The 22,461-nt window shown below is 45.0% G+C and overlaps 1 protein-coding gene across 1 annotated transcript in view; it reads left to right on the forward strand.

The window, feature by feature from the left end:
• Positions 1–843: 843 nt before the first annotated feature.
• Positions 844–22,461, forward strand: part of LOC103294673 (calcitonin gene-related peptide 2-like) — a 34,802-nt gene continuing 13,184 nt past the window's right edge. The window contains exon 1 of the mRNA XM_028159927.2: positions 844–909. The gene's annotated coding sequence lies outside the window, so the exon portion shown is untranslated. The remainder of the gene's footprint in view (positions 910–22,461) is intronic.

Below are 22,461 nucleotides of genomic sequence, written 5' to 3' on the forward strand. Positions count from 1 at the left end.
AGCAAAGTGCCTGCCACATAAAAGGCTCTGGGCAATTTGATTTTAGAAGCCTTGTAGTTCTTGCAAAGCCATCTCCAGTGTCCGATGGGCCCAGCAGACAAATTACCACACTAGTCTATGGAATTAGCTTCTCACAAAGCATACCTACTGGCAAGAAAGTGAAAACAAAACCAAACCCTGTTTCTGATATTTCACTTACTTACCTGGTTCAGTTCTATAGCTTAAATCTCAACCTACAGGAAATGATTTTTGTCCTTTTTGAAAAATTTGCTATTCTTTTTCTTTGAGCACACAGGCATCTAAACCACTGTTTCCTAGTTAGGATAGAACACTTGAATTCTTATGCCTTTTTAAAAAATAATTCAAAACTGTTTAATTTGAACTTAAAACAAGCAGAAATGCCCATTAGCTCAGGTTATATGTATAGTAGGTATATGTTTAGTTTTGGGGGAAGAATGAGGATTGGGGATGATAGTGGAAGGTAAGAGGGAATCCAAAGAGGACTAGAGATATATTGATTCTTATTTGGAAATGGAAGAAGGTGGGTTGTTGTTTGTTCTTTCTTTTTGAAAACCAAAGGATTCTTTTCTACAATTCATTAAGATTATTTACCAGCATTGATAAATTAGTTTTCTCAATCAATATTTCAGGTGCTTGAACTATCAGTTTGTGAAATTCACCCCACACCAGCTGTTATATGCTTCAAGAATTCACATATCAATCACAATCAATCATTGTGATGGTTTAGTTAAAAGTGTCAGTCATCTGCAATAATTCCTATTAAATAAAGGTCTTCGCTATTTTTTCTGAGGTGAAGATACATGGATATGTAAGGGGATGCCTGCCTATTCTATCCAATTAGAACACTAGTGCAGGAACTAAGATCTCAGCCTGTTCTACTGCACTCAGGTATTGCTTCTTAACAACCACTTGTAAGATTTTTAAAAACTACTTTTTAACAAGAATAACAAAATGTTATTGGACAAGGTTGAACTATATGAAAATGGGAGCTATTTAGAAAATGCTTACATGTTTATTATATATCCATGCTTTATAACATATATAATTTATATTGTAAATAACATATTATGTATATTTTCAATATTGTCTTATGTGACAAATACTATTTAGGCATTCCTGCAGTGTGTATTGGGGCTAACTATCAATACTTTCTCACAAGGGCATTGGTGAAACCCTTAACCAGAATTGTAAAAATTGTGGGTCCATTCTGATCCTTGTCTGGACCTTTTGTATCAATCTTTCAGGTTAAGAGTCTCCATCCCATGTCCTATGACTTAGACTGATCTCCCTCAACTGCCGACTTCTTGATACCTTTACTAATCTGCTTTTTACTGAGGATTCTCAGCCTGTTTGTCTGCAGTTGCCCAAATTTCCATCCCTGATGCAGAGTTTATTAAGAACAAATTTATGCAGCTCAAGAGATGGGACTTTGGATATACTTCCCTTGAAATGTCTGACATATATCCTTTGCTATGTGCCACCACTGTGGGGTTGTTTCCACAACTGATCTATTTAACATGTATTTATCAAGTGCCCACTTTGTGCCAGGGGTTGTGATAGGTGCTGAGAATACAGAGGGGAGTGAGATATGCTTGGGCCCTGGATGTTATGAACAATAACATAAGCAGTTATAGTAGTGAATGTGGGGTAGGGGAACCATAGGATGCCTTGAGGTTAAATAGAAAAAGAGGTCAATCAGGGTGGGTTTCCTTACAATAGGATGTGTTATATGACGGAAGAATGTGTAGGGATTAGCTAGATGTGGAGCATTTTATAGTTCTCAGAGACTTAAGTGATTAAACAAAGTTAGGTTAAGTGTCTCCTTTACTTAAGATTGTCCCTGTCTCTCAATGAAATGCAGGTTAAGTACTGGCCTCCAAGTCATATGAACCTGGTTTGCCTATTGTTTATTTGTTTTTAAGTCATTCAAATAGAAACCTATCAGTACATCTAAAATCAGCAAATATTTATTAGGTGCTTTCTATATGCCAGACACTATTAAGTAACTTGGTTTACATGGGAAAAACAGGCAAAGATCCTTGCTTAGAGATCTTACATTCTAACTGGGTAGAGGGGAAACAGACAATAAACAATAAGCACTATAAATAAGTAAATTATATGGCATGTTGGAAGGTGGTGTTATGCAAAAAGTGTAGAACAGTCTAAGGAAAATAGCATGAGGTTAGAAAAAAAATTTTCTTATTTTTAATGTATTTTTTAGATGAGCTTGGGTGTGAAATCCAGATCTCACAGTGATTATTCAGGGTGCTTAGTAGTAGATAAAATTCACAAACTCAGTTAAACAGAGAAGTGTTTGTTTACAAGAGATTAGAGAGTTAAAGAAACATTGCGAAGGCCAAGGATTCAAGCCTGATTACTACACAGCTAAGAACACAACAGCTTGGAAACTCTCAAGTACACCAGAGGGACTGTTGTAGGGGATTTCTGCTGCCTCTACTGCTGCTGTGCCTGTGACATTGGGGACCAAGAACTGAACCTCCACAAAGCTCCTCCAGAAGGGACATGTGCCTCAACCAGGAACAGTCTCCGTGCAGAGAGGCTCCACCCAGGTGTTGTTTGTGAAAACCTCGGCTGCACATAGAGCCCAGTTTTAGGGGGTCTGTGTAACGTAGTTTCTAATTTTCCAGACTCTATGATAGTGGATGCTATTTTAGAAAGGAGTTGGAGTGAGTGTTGAATGAGCCAGTTTTCTTTATATGTCACATTCAGTTGCTAGTCATGTGACTGTGAGAAAATTGCTTACTCTTTCTTAGCCTTAGTTTTCTCATCTGTAAAATGGGCATATCTCATCAGGTTCTTGTGAAGGTTAATAAAATAGATAATAACCCAGTTGGTTGGGCATTGTTCCATGCACCAAAAGGTAGCGGGTTCGATTCCCGGTCAGGGTACATGCAGGGAGCAGCCAATCAATGTTTTGCTCTCATGTGGATGTTTCTCTCTCTTTCCCTTCTGAATAAGTCCCTCTCCCTCTCTCTCTAAAAAAAAAAAAAAAAAAAAAAAAAAAAAAAAAAAATCAATAAAAGAATAAAATAGATAACAAATGCTGAGAAGATGAACACAATAGATAACAAATGCTAGCACTTAATTTAGATATAGGAAATTGTCAAATAAATGTCTTCTATTGGTGCTATTATTATTATTATTATTATTAAGTGGCCCTACCTCAAATGAACTACCTGGCCTTGGAAATAACCAAGTCAGGTTGTGTTTGGATTTTGCTGTTGAGCTGTTTTGTACTGAGCACACACATGGTACTTCGCTAAGTCTAAGGGGCATTATCGGTAGACAGAATAACTGAGATTGGGGGTGGAACAAGGAAGGGTTGGCAAGACTTACAAAGCTTATAAAAATTTCTGACTGCCTGTTTAGCCATCTAAAACTTGAGCTTGAGCGCTTTAGTCTTTTGGGTCTCTTGGGTTTTGTTCTTTGAGTTCTTTAAGAATTGCAACAAAAACCATTGTCAGCCTGTCTTGTATTTCTTGCCTACCTATTTTAATTATGAGTCCTCCATGGGAGAATAGTCTCACTGTGGCAGAATTTATCTTCATAGTGTCTGTCCTCTCACCTTAGGGGCCTGGGATTGTCATGTTCCTCAGACCATATGCCCCGCGGTTTAGCTACCAGTGGGCTCCATTTAGATTTTCTCTCTGCAGACTACCAAGTGTTTTGCTAATAGTTATAACTACTAGTAGGAACCAGTGTTTCAGGATCCTCATCTAATTCCGAATGAGCACTCTCCTTACCTCCCTTATGCCCCAACACTTAGCACTGAACTCCTGTGTTGGGCCCCATAAATTAGCTGCCTGGTTCTTTACTCCATTTCAGCACCTTCACAGTGGGAGGGCTAGTTCACAGTGGGAGGGGGGATTTTGGCTTCCAGTTCCCCCAGTTTGAGTGTTGGGATGAAGTCCATACTCTATGACTTAAAATATTTTAGACTCTTGATTGGCCCCTTCCCTTGTGGATTCCTGATCACTGGGTTTCTGACACTCAGTGTTGATTGCTCCTGGGGTAGTGTCCTCTTGGAGACTACTAGGTTGAACAACTTTGCTCTCTTCTGCCAGTTGCTGCATTTAGGTTGTAGTCCCTCAACCTCTATATAGAAGTCCTCTATCAGAAGATCCCATTCCAGATCCACCAGGCTTATGATCACAGTGAAATCTTTATGAGCACCCTGTGGCAAGTCTTATGGATAGATAGATAGATGGGATAGATACCTTTGGGGGAAAGGGCCAGCTAGCATGTCTGAGAAGATCTTTGCGTCATTGGTCTGCAGGGCCAGCCTTGGCGACATCATTGTTCAGAATTTGATGTACAGAGCAATTTGTATATACAGCATCCCTCCAGCTTTCATTTTCAAAAAGGGTTTATTTTTATCCCCCAAATATCCTTCAATTCATTTATCCTAAGGAGCCCTGCTTCTTTGGCAGTTTTCCTCTAGCTGCATTAGTTAGAAATCTCTCTGAGCACCTCCCCTTGGCTGCTGAAGCCTGTCTGACTGACAGCATTTAAGAGATGACCTCTCTCCGGGAATAAGCAGAGGGATTTCTCAGGAATAACTAAAAGTCTTTTAGAAAACAAAGCCCTTTTCCAACCACTTACAATTTCCCTTTGAGTGCTCAGTAAAGAGAGATAGCTCATGGAAATGTCCCTCCTTGCATTTGCCCTTTGTGGGCCAGCCAGCCACTTTCTCTGTCCATTATATAAGGCTCTTTGGTCAGAACAGTAACTTAGAGATGTCACCCTTTCATGGAAGGGTTCCGTCTTTAATATGCAGAGTAGATGGAAGCACGTAGAAATGTGAGTGCAGTGTAAAAAGATTTTTCATTGCAGTGTGAATGATGACAATGTTTTTAATTGAGAAGAGCATTGCTGTGCATGAGCCAAGAATCTCTTTCTCCGGCTGTTGGGAACTATTTCCTCCAAGACTCATCCCACTAGCTCTTCATCAGGTGAGAGTGTTTCTTGGGCTACATGCCAGTTCTTGGATGGCTGAAATACTTGCCTGGACTCTGGCTGCTCGCCCCACAGTGCTCTCTGAAACAGAGTTGCCCAGAGTGACTCACATAGAAAGCTGTTACCTCATTTTGTTGACTTCCATTGTGTAGGCTGAAGGTTGAGTTTAGCTGGAAGAGTGGAAAATGAGGGCCAGAGATGAGGCAACTAATTGCCAATCTCAATTACCAAATGACATATGAGAACATTGAAGCTCTTAATAAGGAAGGTAAGGTGACAGCTTTGCCCCTTACAGGATTTCTTTTGCTAAAGGTGCTTGTGAGTCACAGTTGACCTGGGGGCAGGTATGGTGAGTCCAAGGGGGTTGATGCAATAACATGAAGAATTTTCAATGAACAACTCCCAGTGGGACCTAACGGAGGAGTAGAGTAGGTGATGACTCCCACTAGGACCTCATAGAGGAGTAGGATAGGGGATGACTCCCATTTCTACTGAATGAAAGGCAATAACCTTGAGAAATCACTTCATTGAATGGCTATCTTGATGCTGATAGAGTCCAGATATGAGTTGATCTCTATCAACTTCTTACAACCCTTTATAAGACAGAGGAAGCTCAAACACTTATTTCATGTCTTTTAGTCTCTAGGTGTGTGCTGTCTTTGATTTTGCCTCTTGTATTCTCTGAGATCAAAGTCAACCCCTTCATTGGTTTCCTCAAACATATCCAGTGTAACAAAACAGAAAAAAATATAGTCAGCTTTATTAAAGATATGGAGGTAAAGGGAGAAGTCATATCATAAGTTGCTAGGTAAATAAGCTAAATTTTCATATCACCATTTCTCTTCTCCCCCTCACCTCCTCCTTTAACTACCAAGAAGAGTTTCTCACATTCTCTTCATCCCTCTGAGTTCTAGAGCTTCAGTTGTCTCTTCTCCCACCCCCAACCCCCTTTTTTTATATAAGAGAATATCCTACCTTATAATAGAGAAATATGCAAATTGACCGCACCTCCGCTATGCCCATGATTAGGCCTGCGAGAGGCTGGGGGCGGGACTCCGGGTGGCCTATCCGGCCGTTGAGAAGAGCAAGATGGCGGCGCCCAATCCTCTTAGTTCCGGGGGTCTGGGGCGGCGATCGCCACCCGGGGGGGTGTGTCCGGTCCCAGCCAGGCGCTGCCGGGGGTCTGGGGCTGCGATCGCCACCCTGGGGGGCGTGTCCGGTCCGAGCCAGGCGCTGCCGAGGGTCTGAGCCAGGCGATCGCCACCGGGGGGGCGTGTCCGGTCCGAGCCAGGCGCTGCCGAGGGTCTGAGCCAGGCGATCGCCACCCTGGGGGGCGTGTCCGGTCCGAGCCAGGCGCTGCCGGGGGTCCGAGCCAGGCGATCGCCACCCGGGGGGCGTGTCCGGTCCAAGCCAGGCGCTGCCGGGGGTCTGAGCCAGACGATCGCCACCCGGGGGGGCGTGTCCGGTCCGAGCCAGGCGCTGCCGGGGTCCGAGCCAGGCGATCGCCACCCTGGGGGGCGTGTCCGGTCCAAGCCAGGCGCTGCCAAGGGTCTGAGCCAGGCGATCGCCACCCCGGGGGGCGTGTCCGGTCCGAGCAAGGCGCTGCCGGGGGTCTGAGCCAGGCGATCGCCACCCTGGGGGGCATTTCCGGTCCAAGCCAGGCGATCGCCACCCTGGGGGGCGTGTCGGGTCCGAGCCAGGCGCTGCCGGGGGTCCGAGCCAGGCGATCGCCACCCTGGGGGGCGTGTCCGGTCCGAGCCAGGCGCTGCCGGGGGTCTGAGGAGGCGATCGCCACCCTGAGGGGCGTGTCCGGTCCAAGCCAGGCGATGCCAGGGGTCCCCGGGCGGCGATCGCCACCCGGGGGGGCGTGTCCGGTTCAAGCCAGGCGCTGCCGGGGGTCTGAGCCAGGCGATCGCCACCCGGGGGGGCGTGTCGGGTCCGAGCCAGGCGCTGCCGGGGGTCCGAGCCAGGCGATCGCCACCCGGGGGGGCGTGTCCGGTCCGAGCCAGGCGCTGCCGGGGGTCTGAGGAGGCGATCGCCACCCGGGGGGGCGTGTCCGGTCCAAGCCAGGCGCTGCCAGGGGTCCGAGCCAGGCGATTGCCACCCTGGGGTGCGTTTCCGGTCCGAGCCAGGCGCTGCCGGGGGTCCGAGCCAGGCGATCGCCACCCTGGGGGGCGTGTCCAGTCCGAGCCAGGCGCTGCCAGGGGTCTGAGCCAGGCGATCGCCACCCGGGGGGGCGTGTCCGGTCCGAGCCAGGCGCTGCCGGGGGTCTGAGGAGGCGATCGCCACCCTGGGGGGCGTGTCCGGTCCAAGCCAGGCGATGCCAGGGGTCCCCGGGCGGCGATCGCCACCCTGGGGGGCGTGTCCGGTCCGAGCCAGGCGCTGCCGGGGTCCGAGCCAGGCGATCGCCACCCGGGGGGGCGTGTCCGGTCCGAGCTAGGCGCTGCCGGGGGTCCGAGCCAGGCGATCGCCACCCGGGGGGGCGTGTCCGGTCCGAGCCAGGCGCTGCCGGGGGTCCGAGCCAGGCGATCGCCACCCGGGGGGGCGTGTCCGGTCCGAGCTAGGCGCTGCCGGGGGTCCGAGCCAGGCGATCGCCACCCGGGAGGGCATGTCCGGTCAGAGCCAGGCGCTGCCGAGGGTCCGAGCCAGGCGATCCCCACCCTGGGGGGCGTGTCCGGTCCGAGCCAGGCGCTGCCGGGGGATCCGGGGGCCATCGCCACCCTGGGTGGGGCGTGGCAGGACTCGCCCAGCCCCTCCCAGGGTCCCTGGGAACCTTGCAGGCATGTGGTTGCTGAGACCCAGACCAGGCCTCTGGCCACAGATTCATAGCTTTGCGGAGACCTAGGGCAGGGATCTGCTTCATCTGCAGAGAGACAGAGGTTCTGCAGTGCCCCCAAGATGTGGGTGGGCCCAGCCAGGGATCAAGGGGCATGGAAGGACTCCTGGCAGAGGGGCAAGGACCCTCACCCCTGAGGCGGGGGTTGAGGGATGGAGCCACCTCAGTGAAGGGGTACTGCACTGCAGGGTACTGGACTGACTGACGTGATTCAGAGAAGCTCCCAGTGCTAATGGGCCTCGCTCAGGCGGCCTTCACACTTCAGAGGCAGTGACTACTGCTCCTGCCTTCACCCAAAAGCAAGCTCGCTACACCCTGCCCCATAGCAGAGCATGCCTAGGCAGTGAGTGGGAAGCCTTCCACCTGCTTCGGAGAAGGGGGGGCAGTAAAGAATGGGGGGAGAGGAAAGAATGTGGAGCATCCGCAATGAAGAGGTGCTTGAGAAAGAGGCTCGGAAGCCTGACTGGAAGGTTTGTTCTGTTTGCTGGGCCGCTGCCCCTTAGGAAGCGCAAAGAGCATGGCTCTGAGGGCTTCCTGTGTGCTCTGAGGGCTTCCTGAGTCAAGTTCCACAGCCAACTGGAATTGGCCTCAGTTTCCTGGTCTGTAAAATGGATGAAGCGTGTCCCAGTGCCTTCACTGATCTTTGATGGCCAATTGAGATACTATATAAAGAAAATGAGGGAAGAAGTGAGAAAGAAAAGTAAGGACAAAAAAACACAAAAGAAAGATTGAAAGGAACCTGTAAACCCATTGTCACTTAAATAGGGAATATAGTCAGTAGTGTTGTAATGATGGTATGATGCCAGGTGGGTACTAGAAATATCGGGGAACACTTTGTAAAGTATATGATTGTCTAACCACTATTCTGTAACTAATATAAAACCTGAAACCAATACAAAATAATGTTGAATATAAAGAAATGAAAATTGGAGTGAAATTTTTATAAATTTCAAAGTTTAAATAAAAGCTGTAAAGGAAGGAAGGGGAGAATAAAAAGTGTTTTTCATTTTGCCACTTCATTAAAAAGACAGTTGTCTTTATGTGATGCTTTTATACTTTTCTAAGTCATTATCTCATTTTAATTTCCGGGCAACTTAAAGACAAGATAAGTATTCCCTCCACTATTCAAAGAAAGGAAATCTTGGTGTCTGGTCCTAATGATTCAATCGTCAAGCCCTTATTGTAAAGCAGGGTTAGTAAAATTTTCTGTGCAGGGTCATATCTATACTAATAAAAGCCTTGGGGGTGATCAGGCCAGCAGGGGAGGGTATTTGGGGGCAATCAGGCCCGCAGAGGAGCAGTTAGGGGTCAATCAGGCCAGCAAGGAAGCAGTTAGGGGGCAATCAGGCAGGTAGGTGAGCGGTTAGGAGCCAGCAGTCCCAGATTGTGAGAAGAATGTCCAACTGCAGGATTAGGCCCGATTCCACAGGAATGGGGCCTAATCCTGCAGTTGGACATCCCCCGAGGGGTCCCATATTAGAGAGGGTGCAAGCTGGGCTGAGGGACACCCTCCCCAGTGCACGAATTTCGTGCACCGGGCCTCTAGTTTATTTATAAAATCACAGAGGTAGAAGAAGTAATTCATAGAAGAAATGAAATGAGAAAACTAGTCATAGAGGCAAGGGAAGGGCCCTTGGAGCTTGGGAGTGAGGAAGCTAATGGTAAGGAGCCTGGGGGTAGGAAGGGTAAGGGAAAGGCGCTGCCAAGCTCCTGGGAGGGAGAGCACACTGGGTCCTTGGTCCTAAAGATTTTAAGGGTGGAGATTTTAGGGGAGATTCCAGGGGAGCATCTTAATAGAATATTCAGGATTGTGGTCTCCACTGCAGGGGGTCATTATTTAATGCAGCTGGTCCTGAGGCCAGTCTCGATGTCACTTGTCTGGTTTGGCTGCTTTTCTGGGCCTGGAGCTGAAATACAACTGAGATCTAAATGTTATCTCTAGGGAGGAAAGGTCAGGGGGTTCAAACCAACAGGGAAGGAAAAATCACTCTGGGGGCAAGTTCCCACCCTACAATTTGCAGCCTGGTGACCTTCTGTGCCTGACCCACTGTCCTTGCTCTGCCCTTGTCTGTCTAACTGCCTGCCACAGTATAACATTTACTTATAGTTTGAGGGCACCCCATATACCTCTTCAGTTTTCATAATGTGACCATGAAATGGGTTACCATTTACTGGTATTATTATTATTATCATCACCATTATTTTAATAGTAGAGGCCCGGTGCATGGTTTTGTCCCTCAGCCTGGCCTGCAACCTCTTGCAATCTGGGACCCCTCGGGGGATGTTGGACTGCTGATTTCAGCCCAATCCCCACAGACCAGGCTGAGGGACCCCACTGGTGCATCAATCTGTGGAATCTGTGCACCAGGCCTCTAGTACGCATATAGGATCTTTGGTTAATCTCTTCCTCCTCCCCCCTCCCCCCTTCCCTCTGAGATTCATCAGTCTGTTCCATGTTTCCATGCCTGTGCATTGAGCATCTTCCCCCTGGTGGTCATTGCACATCATAGCTATGGTCAAATGGTTGGACAGTTGCTTAGGCTTTTATATATATATAGATGACCCATGTACTTCCCAATGGAAGCATTCAACTGCCATTCATCAACTGATTCCTGCTAGGTGAGCAATTGGAAACTGTAACTTTAAGGTTTAATTGGGGCCAAGGCTATAAGAATACAATGGCATAAATTACAATTACCATCAAAATATGTCCAGAGGTCAGGAGTACAGTAAGGGTTTCATAAGTAAATGTCCTGTGCCTCAGCAGCAGTTATAGAGGGCCATTTTTGTAACTAGCCACTTCAGCTTCCATCTGAATGAACATAGTTAGTAGTCCTTATTGGGTTAGGGGTAAGCTTGTTCCCATAATTGGGTTTTAGTATCCCATATAATAAAAGCCTAATATGCTAAGTGTCCGATCATCCAGTTGTCTGTACAACCAATCAAAGCTTAATATTCTAATGATATGCTAAGGACAATCAACTGCTAACTATGATGTGCACTGACCACCAGGGGGCAGACACTCCGACCGGTAGGTTAGCTTGCTATTGGGGTCCCGCTGATTGGGAGTGAGCAAGACGGGCCGGACATGCCCTGGAGCCCTCCCACAGTCCCTCCCAAGGTCAGGGGGTTTGAAACCTCTTGGTTCGAACCCCCTGACCTTTCCTTCCTAGAGATAACATTTAGATCTCAGCTGACCAACCTCCTACATCCCTCCCTGGCCCTGATTGTGCATTGGTGGGGTCCCTCGGCCTGGCCCATGCCCTCTCACAATCTGGGACTCCCTGGCCCATGCCCTCTCACAATCTGGGACTCCTTGGGGGATATTGGAGAGCCGGTTTTGCCCCGATCCCACTCAATGCAGGAGCTGCCCCTGGTGGTCAGTGCACTCCCACAGGGAGAACACCATTCAGCCAGAAGCCAGGTTCACAGCTGGCGAGCACAGTGGTGGTGGCGGGAGCCTCTCCCACCTCTGCAGCAGTGCTAAGGATGTCAGACATCCCCCAAGGGCTCCCAGACTGCAAGAGGGCATAGGCCTGGCTAAGGGACCCCCCAACCCCACCTGAGCTCACGAATTTTGTGCTCCAGGCCTCTAGTTTATACATAAAATTCCTTTCTCAAGATTCCTTTTCCACTAACCTTCTACAATGTCCCTTGTCCTTCTCAGTTTGTCTCTTTTTATTCGTTCAGAAGTAACTAACTTATTAGGATAAACTATTTCCTTCTAACTTCTCTCAAAATACAATCATCCCTTTTCTTTCTTCTGTAATAATATTTTTTCTAAATTTCAAAAGAGAAACCATAAAGGATATTATTATTATTAATATAAAAATAATCATATACATATTTAGCAATTATTAATAGTTGGGCTATATAAGAACAAAGTTTTGGGAAAGTCCAAAGAACAAGTATAACTATTATAATGACTAATATTATCAGCAGATAGATAAAGATGATCAAATAAAGTTCAACATCAATTTGTGGGTATACAGGGCCTTCTTGAGGTCTTGGAATAGCTGCTTACCTCTGATGTCAGTGGCTTCTCATCCTCCAGGAGTCTTTGGTTTCCGCTGTAGGCAGAGGTAAGTGTCAGAGACAGGGGCAGTTGTCCATTTGCAGTGAGGCATCTTAAACAGTTGATGAGAAATGTAAATCCTTGAATTAACACCTTTACGATAAGATTAGCTGCACATGGATTAGTTAGTAATACTTGATAAGATCCCTTCCAACAAGGTTGGAGAGAGTCTTATTTATTTTTTATATTTTTTATTGATTTTAGAGAGAGAGGTAGAGAGAGGGAGAGAAACACTGATGTGAGAGACATTGATCAGTTGTCTCCCATAAGTACCCCAATCGGGGATCAAATCCACAATCTGGGTATGTTCCCTGACTGGGAATTGAACCAGTGACCTTTTGGTGCATGAGACAATGCTCAACCAACTGAGCCACACTGGCCAGGGGTAGAGAGAGTTATTACTTGATGTTTGTTCCAATGGACAATATTTCCTGGTTGTAGGTCATGATCTTTGAAGTCTTTATCTTCCAGGGCACAGTGTGAAATGAATCAGTTACTTGTTTATAATTTCCTTTAAGCTGGTTAATAAATCCTTTATAATAATGCAGAATGTCTCCTTTTAGTAAGGTTGATTCATATGCCCTTTTATCCAGATGCATAATGTGACTATTTAATGAGGAGAAAGACTGTTTTTACAAAAAGGAGTAGATCTCAGGTTGACAATCACTATAGGCTAAGGGAGATTTAAAAAATTTTAATTTTTACCTAGTTGAGTTTTAATTGTACCAGTTGTACATTCCACTAATCCAGAGGACTGGGGAAATGAGCCCAGTGAAAATTCCATAGCTTAGGTCAAATGTTACAGATGGATTGCATTATTTGCCCAGTGAAATGAACTCCTTGGTCACTATGTAACCCAGAGGGCATTCCACAATTGGAATTTTTTTTTCAATAATAATTTACCTACTGTTAAGGCTGTTGCTCTTCTGCAAGGTATACCTTAACCCAGTGAGAAAACATACAGATCATAACTAACACATATTTATATCCTTGAGATGGTGGCATTTGGATGAAATCCAATTACCATACTTCAGATTAACCTAAAGGAAGTTGGAAATGTACTTGGGACCCATGGAGTGATTTTCTAGGGTTATATTTTAGACACATAAAACATCTGCTATACCCTTTATGAGCTACAATAGGAAAAGGTTTCCAGTACTACAGGGGTGGGCAAAAGTAGGCTTACAGTTGTGAGTATGATAAACACGGTTTATTCTTATATTATTACTAGAGGCCCAGCGTGCGATTGAAATAGCGTGAGGAAGCGCCCCGCCTCCCGCCGAAGGGCCAGGACCCACGCCTGACTCACAGCGTCCCCCCCACCCCCCTACCTGTGTCTGCTCTGGGGCCGCCCAAGCTGCCACGCCAGCTCAGGCAGGCCCCCTGCCTCTGTCTCGTCTCTGCTCCAGGCCTCACCTGCGCGCAACCTCCTCCTGTCTGGTCGTGACCTGTTATGGAGTCCCAGCCTAATTTGCATATTACCTCTTTATATATACATATATATATATATATTAATTATTATATATATATATATAAATTATTGTATTATTTTCCACACGAACAGCTGCAAACCTACTTTTGTCCCACCCTGTATTGTTTACTTCATGAAATCATCTTCTAAGGACCTCAATGTATTAGCTCGTGTACATGTTGAAGTATAGGTGATTGAACCCCTCTAGGCAAGATTGGTTTTTGATTAGGTCCAAACCATATCTACTTGTCTGGATCAAAGTTTCCCCTTTTTGTTGCCATCTCTCTTTACTTCTTCTGTAGCTATATGTTGGAATTATAAAAGACAGTCTTTTATTAATTTAATAGGAAGCAAGGAGAATTCTCAGGCTAGATAATTTGGCTGTCTAATGCTGCCTGTCTAGCTGTAGCATCAGTTAAATTATTCTCTTTTGCTTCCACGATTGCAGCGCTGAATGTCCTGGAATTTTGATAATTGACAATTGTCTCAGTTGCTGTATAGCATCTAACAATTTCACAACCTGTTTTTTTCTTCTTTATGGGCTATTCTGAGGATGTTAAGAAGCCTCACTGCTTCTATAACATTCCAAAGTTGTGAGCTACCCCAAAGGCATAGGAGTGTCATGTAAATACTGGATTTTGATCTTTGGTGGATTGACAAGTTCGGGTTACAGTTAGAGCAATTAATTCAGCCTGTTGGTAAATAAGAACCTTCAAGTATATCCATCATGGAAGTTTTTGCATATCCAGCTGGGTAATGTTCCTGTTCATCTTTCAGATATGATCCATTTGTAAACCAAATTAAGTCAGTGTTATCAATAAGAGTTTCCTATAAACCATTCCTAGGAACAAGAAGGTGCTCAGTAAGCAAAACATACTTGTTGGATGTCTTCATCCTGCAAAGAAGGTAGCAAAGTTGCTGGGTTAAGATTGTTTCATCCTTCTTCTTCTTTTTTTTTTTTTTTTTTAATATATTTTATTGATTTTTCACAGAGAGGAAGAGAGAGGGATAGAGAGTTAGAAACATCGATGAGAGAGAGACATCGATCAGCTGCCTCCTGCACAACCCCCACTGGGGATGTGCCCGCAACCAAGGTACATGCCCTTGACCGGAATCGAACCCGGGACCCTTCAGGCCGCAGGCCGACGCTCTATCCACTGAGCCAAACCGGTTTTGGCTCATCCTTCTTCTTTAAGAAAGCGCCAAATGATGGATAACTTTGGTGCTGCAGGAAGGCCTGGAGGCCCTAGGACCCTGGAATGAGAGCCTACAGCATCTCCCTTGGAGGATTTGGCAACAACATCCAGGAGAAGGTCATGGCTGGGTCAAGGCAGGGCCAAGCATGTGAAGTTCACAGAACTGAGGCCAAGGACAAGGAGTGGATTTCCATCACCACCCTGGGCCATCTTAATATAGGGAGGTCCAGAATTCCAAGAAAAATTCACCCAATTTCACCTGATATAAAGTGGGGAGCTGGGCACAAAGGGCCCCTGCTGGTACCTAACACGGGGTCCAGGTCTGCAGGCTGGTCCTCGGTGTGCTTCTTTGGAATCCTACCCACTATGCCAAGTAAATGTCCATGAAAGAAGGTCCAGCCTCAAGTTCCCCAAGGCTGAGGCCTCAGCTTTCCTTCCTCATGGTTTTGTTATAGAGTCTCTGGGTGATATTGCCAGGCCTGCCTTCTCATTTTCAGTGGCTTTTTCTGATCCTTCCTGGCATTTCCTCCTTCTTTCTGCCTTCCTTCACCCACCTGTTGAGACCAATCCAAGAGAACTAGAGATAAATGTGACAGTGACTATTCTGTGGAAAAGCCTCAAGTTACACATGCCGGTGGGGACATTTTTGGAGAACTCTGAGCAACTCTTCCTCCTCCTTTTCCAAGACGTGGGCTTCTCTGAATTTTGAGTGTGTAAAGAGACTTGGAGCAAACTTCCAAGCCTCTGCGGGTTCAGATCTGAGGCAAGGGCTGGGTGTTCACTGGTCTCCCTATATCCACAGCCTCCTAGGAGTCTTCTCCACAAAGGTTCCCTTCACTGGGTACAGGAAGGCAGCTCCCAGGCAGGAATTGAAGGGGGTGGGGGAAGGGACAGTTAGTTCACTTTTCTCCTTTCATCCATCCCTTCCACACTGCCCTAAGGGAACTTCAGTTTCTTATTCCTTTATTATACAGAACAATGCAATTTTTCTAACTTCAGATCATAAACTTGGATATTCAAACCATTCAAAGACCCTACATGGCAGCAGTGATGATAAATAACCAAAACAGTCCCATCCGGTGTGGCTCAGTGGTTGAGCATCAACCTATAAACCAGGAGGTCGCAGTTCGATTCCTGGTCAGGGCACATGCCCGGGTTGCAGGCTTGGTCCCTGGTGTGGGGTGTGTGGGAGGCGGCCAATCAATGATTCTCTCTCATCTTTAATGTTTCTATCTCTCCCTTCCTCTCTGAAATCAATAAAAATATTTTTTGAAAAGCAAGGATAACAGTATCACTACGTAGGATTGTTGTAAGGTGTGATGGTTAATTTCAAGTGTTAACTTGACTAGGTCACAGGGTACCTACACCTTATTTCTGGGTGTGTCTGTGAGGGTGTTTCTGGATAAGATTAACATTTAAATTGATAGACTGAGTAAAGCAGATTATCTTCCTCTAGGTGGGTCTCATCTAATCCATTGAAGCCTGAATAGAATAAAAGACTGAGAAAGAAAGAATTTTTTTATTCTTCTGCCTGACTGTCTTTGGGCTCAAGTATCAGTCTTCTGCCTTCTGACTTGGACTCAGACTGGAATTATATTTTCTGCTCTCCTGAGTCTCCAGCCTGCTGACTATAGATCTTGGACTTCTCAGACTCTATAATTATGTGAGCCAAATATATTTAGATCTATGTATGTATATAAACTTATCCACTTATATATGTACATATAAATATTTATATATATTTATGTACATATATTTACATCTACAGAGATATTTATGTACATACTAGAGGCCCAGTGCATGATTAAATCATGTGTGTGTAGGGTCCCCTAGGCCTAGACTGCCATCAGGGCCATGTCCGCCACCCCGTGATGCCTCGCACACTCCACGGATGCTGGCACCCTGCGATGCTCTGCCCATGGTGCCGGCACCCCGGGTGGGGGTGGGGGAGGGCCCAAGAGGTACTCCATGCACCTCCTGGTGACTGGTAGTTTGGTTGTTACAGTGTTATGACCATTGGCCTTTTATAATATAGATAATATAGATATTTATAGGTATATATATATATAGGGGTGGGCAAAAGTTGGTCTACAGTGGTGAGTACCCAAAACGCCGACTTTATTCTTGTATTACTATCTATGAATTATTGTATTATTTATTTGTATTATGACTGTAAGCTTACTTTTGTTTGCCCACCCCTGTATAATATATATTATGTATATTTTTTTCTTCCATTGATTCTGTTTCTCTGGGGAACCCAGATTAATAGATTTAATTATGTAAAATGATCTCAGTAGAACCCTTTGCATACTGCTAAGTGTTGCAGAGTAAGCATTCATATACTTCTACGATTCTTCAGATGTTTATTAAGCTCAATCTTTGTGCTGAACACTGTGCCAGGTACTGGAGATATAGTGGTGAACAAGATATTCAAAGAGACTGCTCTCAAGGAGCTTGCATTTTAGTGAAAGAAGACAAAAAACATGCAATAAGTATATTTTAGAGATAATTTCAGAGAGTGGTAAGTTCTGTAAAGAAAGTTAATGTCATAAAAAGATTGAATGAATTTTTTTAGCTAAGGTGGTCAGGGGATGTTTTTTAAAAGTAGGTGATATTTTATTTTGAAGTTTAAAACTAAAGAGTTGTAAGGAGCTAGACATCAAAAGAGTGATCGAGTACGTGAGTGTTGGGTGGGACAGTATCATAGAAGGGCAGGATTGACAGATAAGAAAGACATTTCTAGGCAGAAGAACCAGCTAGTGCAAAGGCTCTGGGGTGGAAAAGGTGTGTTAGTTCTTGGACTTTTCAAAAGGCCAGTCTGGGTATATGGGTGAGGGGAGACTGGTATTGATAACGGAATGATGAGTTGAGGGTTTTTTCCCTGGGGTCGTGTCTCGTGACGCCGAAGAATGAGGTCCACAGACCAGAAGATTTAAGCAAAAGTGTGGAAAATTTATTACAAGCAGATTCAGACTCCCTTCATGGGCTGCCCATTAAAGCCTCGTAGTCCAGGGGTATATATTTGCTACAAGCCTGCTTCTATATCTATCTGTGTTGTCACTTGATTGATTTCCTCAATTGTTCTTGCCCAGCAAAGGACCTGACCTTTCCCTGTTTCTATGTGTTCTTTCTCTGTTCCTATGCTGAACTTTCCCTGTTTCTGTGTGCCAGTACACTTTATTATTGCAGGCCCTCCCTTGGTTTCCCATGCCTCCCGCTTTGAGTCCAGAAACATTTTATTGTTTCTGCATGGTTGGTTCTGTGATTAGGCTCGCTCAAACTGCCGTGTCTGCCTCTGCCTCGGTCCCACCTGCCTTTGTTTTCCCAATGGACTCCTGCCATGCCTGTGTTTCAAGCTAATTTCTCTTAGTATTAGAGGGCACTGGAGAGATACATAGGAGCTAGACCAGGTCCGCCTTAAAATCTATGGAAGAGCCCCAGCTGGTTTGGCTCAGTGGATAGAGTGTTGGCCTGCAGACCGTTGAAGGGTCCCAGGTTCAATTCCAGTCTAGGGCACATGCCTGGGTTGTGGGCTCGATCCCCAGTAGGGGGCAAGCAGGAGGCAGCCGATGAATGATTCTCTCTCATCATTGATGTTTCTATCTCTCTCTCCCTCTGCCATCCTCTCTGAAATCAATAAAAATATACTTTAAAAAATCTATGGAAGAGTATTTACATATTTGTCAATTATACTGAAGAGTTGTAAGAAGAATAGTGACTAATACAAGCTATGCCTTTATACAAGGCTGCTCTGCCACACCCCAGCTTCCCTGCAACGGTTTCCTGGTGGGCGTGGTCAATGGGCGTGGCTTGGTTGGTGGGCGTGGCTTGGGCATAGCGAAGGTGCGGTCAATTTGCATATTTGTCTATTATAAGGTAAGATACAATCAGCAGGGGGAGTCATCTTGGGAGGGCATGTGTTTACATTGTCCTCTAGGCAAGGCCATCCAGAGATTAAGCATAAGGATTCCAGTAAACATCTGGGGATCTACACGTGCACGGACTTGTTTGGAAAGGTCAGGGAATAATCAGGGGCGCCACTTTCGACACTCCCCTAAGTCTCTCCTACGTTGGAATTCTGATAACAGGGCAGGCACACACTTCCTGTGTCTCGGAATGTCCTCCTTACAACCTTTCCAACCAAGTCTCCTGCGCTCCCCAACAGACTTCCTGTTAGATCATTTCCATGGTTTAGTTGGTTTCTCCTGACTTTGTTATTCCTGGCTGTGTGGCATCCGAACCCGATTCCCTATTTCTTAAAGAAATTCTGTTAGTTATTCGATAGCCTGTAACAAATAATGTCCTGTTTAATTTAGCTTAGAGGGTTCTGTTATATGCAACTAAGCACCCTGATGAATATACTGTCAAATGTTAACAATTAGCTTTATTGCTAAGAGTCATTCTGCCATTGCCCATACCCTCTATCCTTTCAGGAATATGAAATTTAATTTTAACTCATCAAGGTAGAGAGCTGGAAACATCCATACCAAAAATAAATAAATAACTCAATAAATCTGATATAATTATCTTCAACAACAAACAGAAGAAATTCTCCAGAAATTTCCTTGCCAAGAAAATGTCGAAGATGTTAGATTTGAGAAAACAGGGTCTGCTCAACAAGAAATAAATCGATTTATGGAAACTAGTAAATCAGGCTTGGGAATCCCTCCCCCCACACACAGATCTTTAGCCAGCATTAATGAGTCTTTGGCAGCTTGTCCTTTATATTTGCCTTTGAATGGAGGGCTTCTGTGTGGGTTTGATTTATTGCTGCAAGAGTCTAGAGGGCACTGATTTTTCTGAATTTGCCTACTGATGAAAGGGGCACTTAAGATAACTGGCTCTAGGATTCAGGGGCCACTCAAGGGCTTTCTAGAAAAGACCTCAAGAATTAGATGGATGAGGGAAGCCAATGAGGTGACATCAGCATATTGCAGCCTGTTTGCTAATCTTTCACAACATATTGCAGGTGGGAAACTTATTTCTTCCTAATTCTAGGGATGGTCACTAAGCAGTGCAGACTCTTTCTCCTAATAATATGGAGTCTAGCAGACTCTCTTGGTGCCACACTAGGTTTACCATTCCCAGCTGCACCTAGAGCTTCCTGTTGCAAGCACCTATGACTCTCTGCCTGGGAATTTTCTCTGGTCACAGAAGCTTGGCCATGCAGGACTGGCTAGACTTGCTGAAGAGTTAGCTCTCCCGGGAGCACCCCTTCAACTAGTGATGGTGAATAAATAACGTATACATTGGGTGAAACAATTCGGAGGCTTTCTTTCTTCAGCGTCCCAGTTGCCTACAGCAGTAACTTTCTTATTATCATACTATATAATGGTTACCTTCCCTTCCCTGTCTCACTTCCCTGTTCCCTTACTGCCAAATAAATGGTTTGTATCCAAATTCTTGTCTTAACTAATGTAAGACAATGGTTAACATTTATGTACCACTTACTAGTTGCCATACACTGTTCTAAGCACTTCATATTTAATCGTTATAGCAGCCCTATGAAATAAGTGATATCATTGTCTCTTTTTTACAAAGGAGGATACCACACCTCAGGAAGTTCAAGCGGTTTGTCTGTGGTCACACACTAATAAATTGCGAGAGCCAGAATTTGAACAACAGGCAGTCTGGCTCCAGCATCTCTATGCATTTAACTATTTATACTATACACAGACTGTGATGTCTAATGCAATAGGCACTAGCTAAATGTGGCTACGTACATTTACATTAATTAAAATGAAATTAAATTAAAAATTCAGCTCTTCAGTTGCACTAATTATGTTTGACTTACTCTAGAGGCACATGTAGTTAGTGGCTATTGTATTAGATAGCAAAGATCTGGAACATTTCCATTATTGTAAAAAGTTCTATTGAACAGTTATGCAAGACCCTCTTTTAGACCTATGATCTATCTCAAACTTTCTTAACCCCATAGAAGCACTCACCCAGAAGCACCCTCTATATAAGACACTGTTAAGGGCAGAAAAAAATAGGAAAATGTATTAGGGCTCTTTAGCATTTCTCATGAGAGATACTTAGATCTTAATAACCCTCCTTACTTCTGATTTTCTTCGGCCAGTTCTATTGATCACACTTCTACTGTTTTCCTGATGACACTGAATTAGCAGGTGAAAATTCAGGTACACTGGGCCTCAGGCTAGAGGCAGATATATTAACAGTGATCAGAGGAAACCATCAAAAACCAAAATAGTGCAGCCAGTGTGTCTCAGTGGTTGAGCATCAACCTATAAACCAAGAGGTCACGTTCGATTCCTGGTCAGGGCACATGCCCTAGTTGAGGACTTGATCCCTAGTAGTGGGTGTGCAGGAGGCAGCTGATCAATGATTCTCTCTCACCATTGATGTTTCTGTCTCTCTGTCCCTCTCCTTCCTCTCTGAAATGAAACAAAACAAACAAACAATCCAAATCATGACCCTGAGATCCTGACTATGAGAATCTTATAGCCAACTGGATATAAATAACTAATATTCTGATACAAATATAGAGTAACTAAAAACGATGGACCAAGAACTCAAAGCACAGTAGTTGTGGGTCAGCAGATGTGGAGGTAAATGGCCCCGCTACCTCGGGCCCTTACTCAGGGCGCAGCAGTGTGACTGATGTTCTTTAGATGATGGCTGTGAGTCATCCAGAAAAGGTTAAGAGGAGAAGGTCACGCATTTTAAAGGGGTTTCCATCCAAAATGGCTTCAAAAAAGGTGGGTTTTTCACATAAAGTGGGTTTCAGTTACCTGAAAATTTACCTTAGCAAAAACTTATTTTTTGGGGGAGGGTTGAGTGCAGGAGATTTTACTCTAATTAGCTTTACAAGAAAGTTTACTTCCCTTGCAGTGTGGAACAATGCTCTCAGACAGGGAGGAGAGTCAATTTGGGTCTTAGGAGTCTGAGCCAAAAGAGAATTTTAATCATTTCAGAGGAACCCAACCTGAGTAATTCCTTGACGTCATTCACTAAGTCTGTCCATCTCTCAGAGTGACCAGCTTGGGTCTGGGCCACCATGCTTTGCTCATTCTCTGGCAGGCACAGACAACTCTAAAAATATTCTCTAGAAGGGACTTCTGAGGGTTAGGTGTTGGCATCTCCACTTCTCTGGGGTTTGGAGAAAGAAGCCTTCAGAAAGATGAGTGGGACTTAGAATTAGCTGAGGTCAAATGCCCAATAGATTGAGTCTAATTTGAGGGCTCTGCAAAGAGAGTCTGTATCTCCTACCTTTCAGCCTGCCTTCTTACCTGGTTTAGCAGAAGAGAAAGCAGTGCAAAAACATACACTTCTAGTACCAAGTCTAGTAGGGCAGGGAAAGCCATCAAGAAGCAAGGACACTAGTCAAGCTCAGGGCTCTGAGCAATTGGTTGCCTCTGTTGGTGAAGTTATAGAACAGCCTGAGAACTGGAGTGATTGCAAGTCTTTAAAAGGAGTAGTCAAACCCAAGATTTCCTTCTAAGCCATATATAGTTATGTGACAGTCCCTCCTGGTTCCCAGAAAAGACTAGAGGATTACCAGAATGAACGGTAAAATTGTCAGTCTCATTTCTTACTCACTGGCTTACACTGCACCCCACCCCCACCCTACTGACTCACATTAAGCAAATGAGAAGCCCATGGAAAAGGCTTGTAGTTATTCATAATTTGGGGTTCCCCTAAGAAAACGGTGAGGTTGTTTCTCATCTAATCACTCTATATTCAGGCTCATTGATGGACAACTCTGCCATCCCCATTTTCCAATTAGCATTTTATTACCATCCTCTTAAACATAAACCTGTAGCCAAGGAGAACTAGAAATGTGAAGATAGCCTCTAATATGAGAACAAAACAAACAATCCATGTTTAACAGCTCCAAAGAGCTAGAAGATGGTGTACCCAT

The sequence above is a fragment of the Eptesicus fuscus genome, chromosome 13, assembly GCF_027574615.1.
Source record: "Eptesicus fuscus isolate TK198812 chromosome 13, DD_ASM_mEF_20220401, whole genome shotgun sequence".
NCBI lineage: Eukaryota > Metazoa > Chordata > Mammalia > Chiroptera > Vespertilionidae > Eptesicus > Eptesicus fuscus.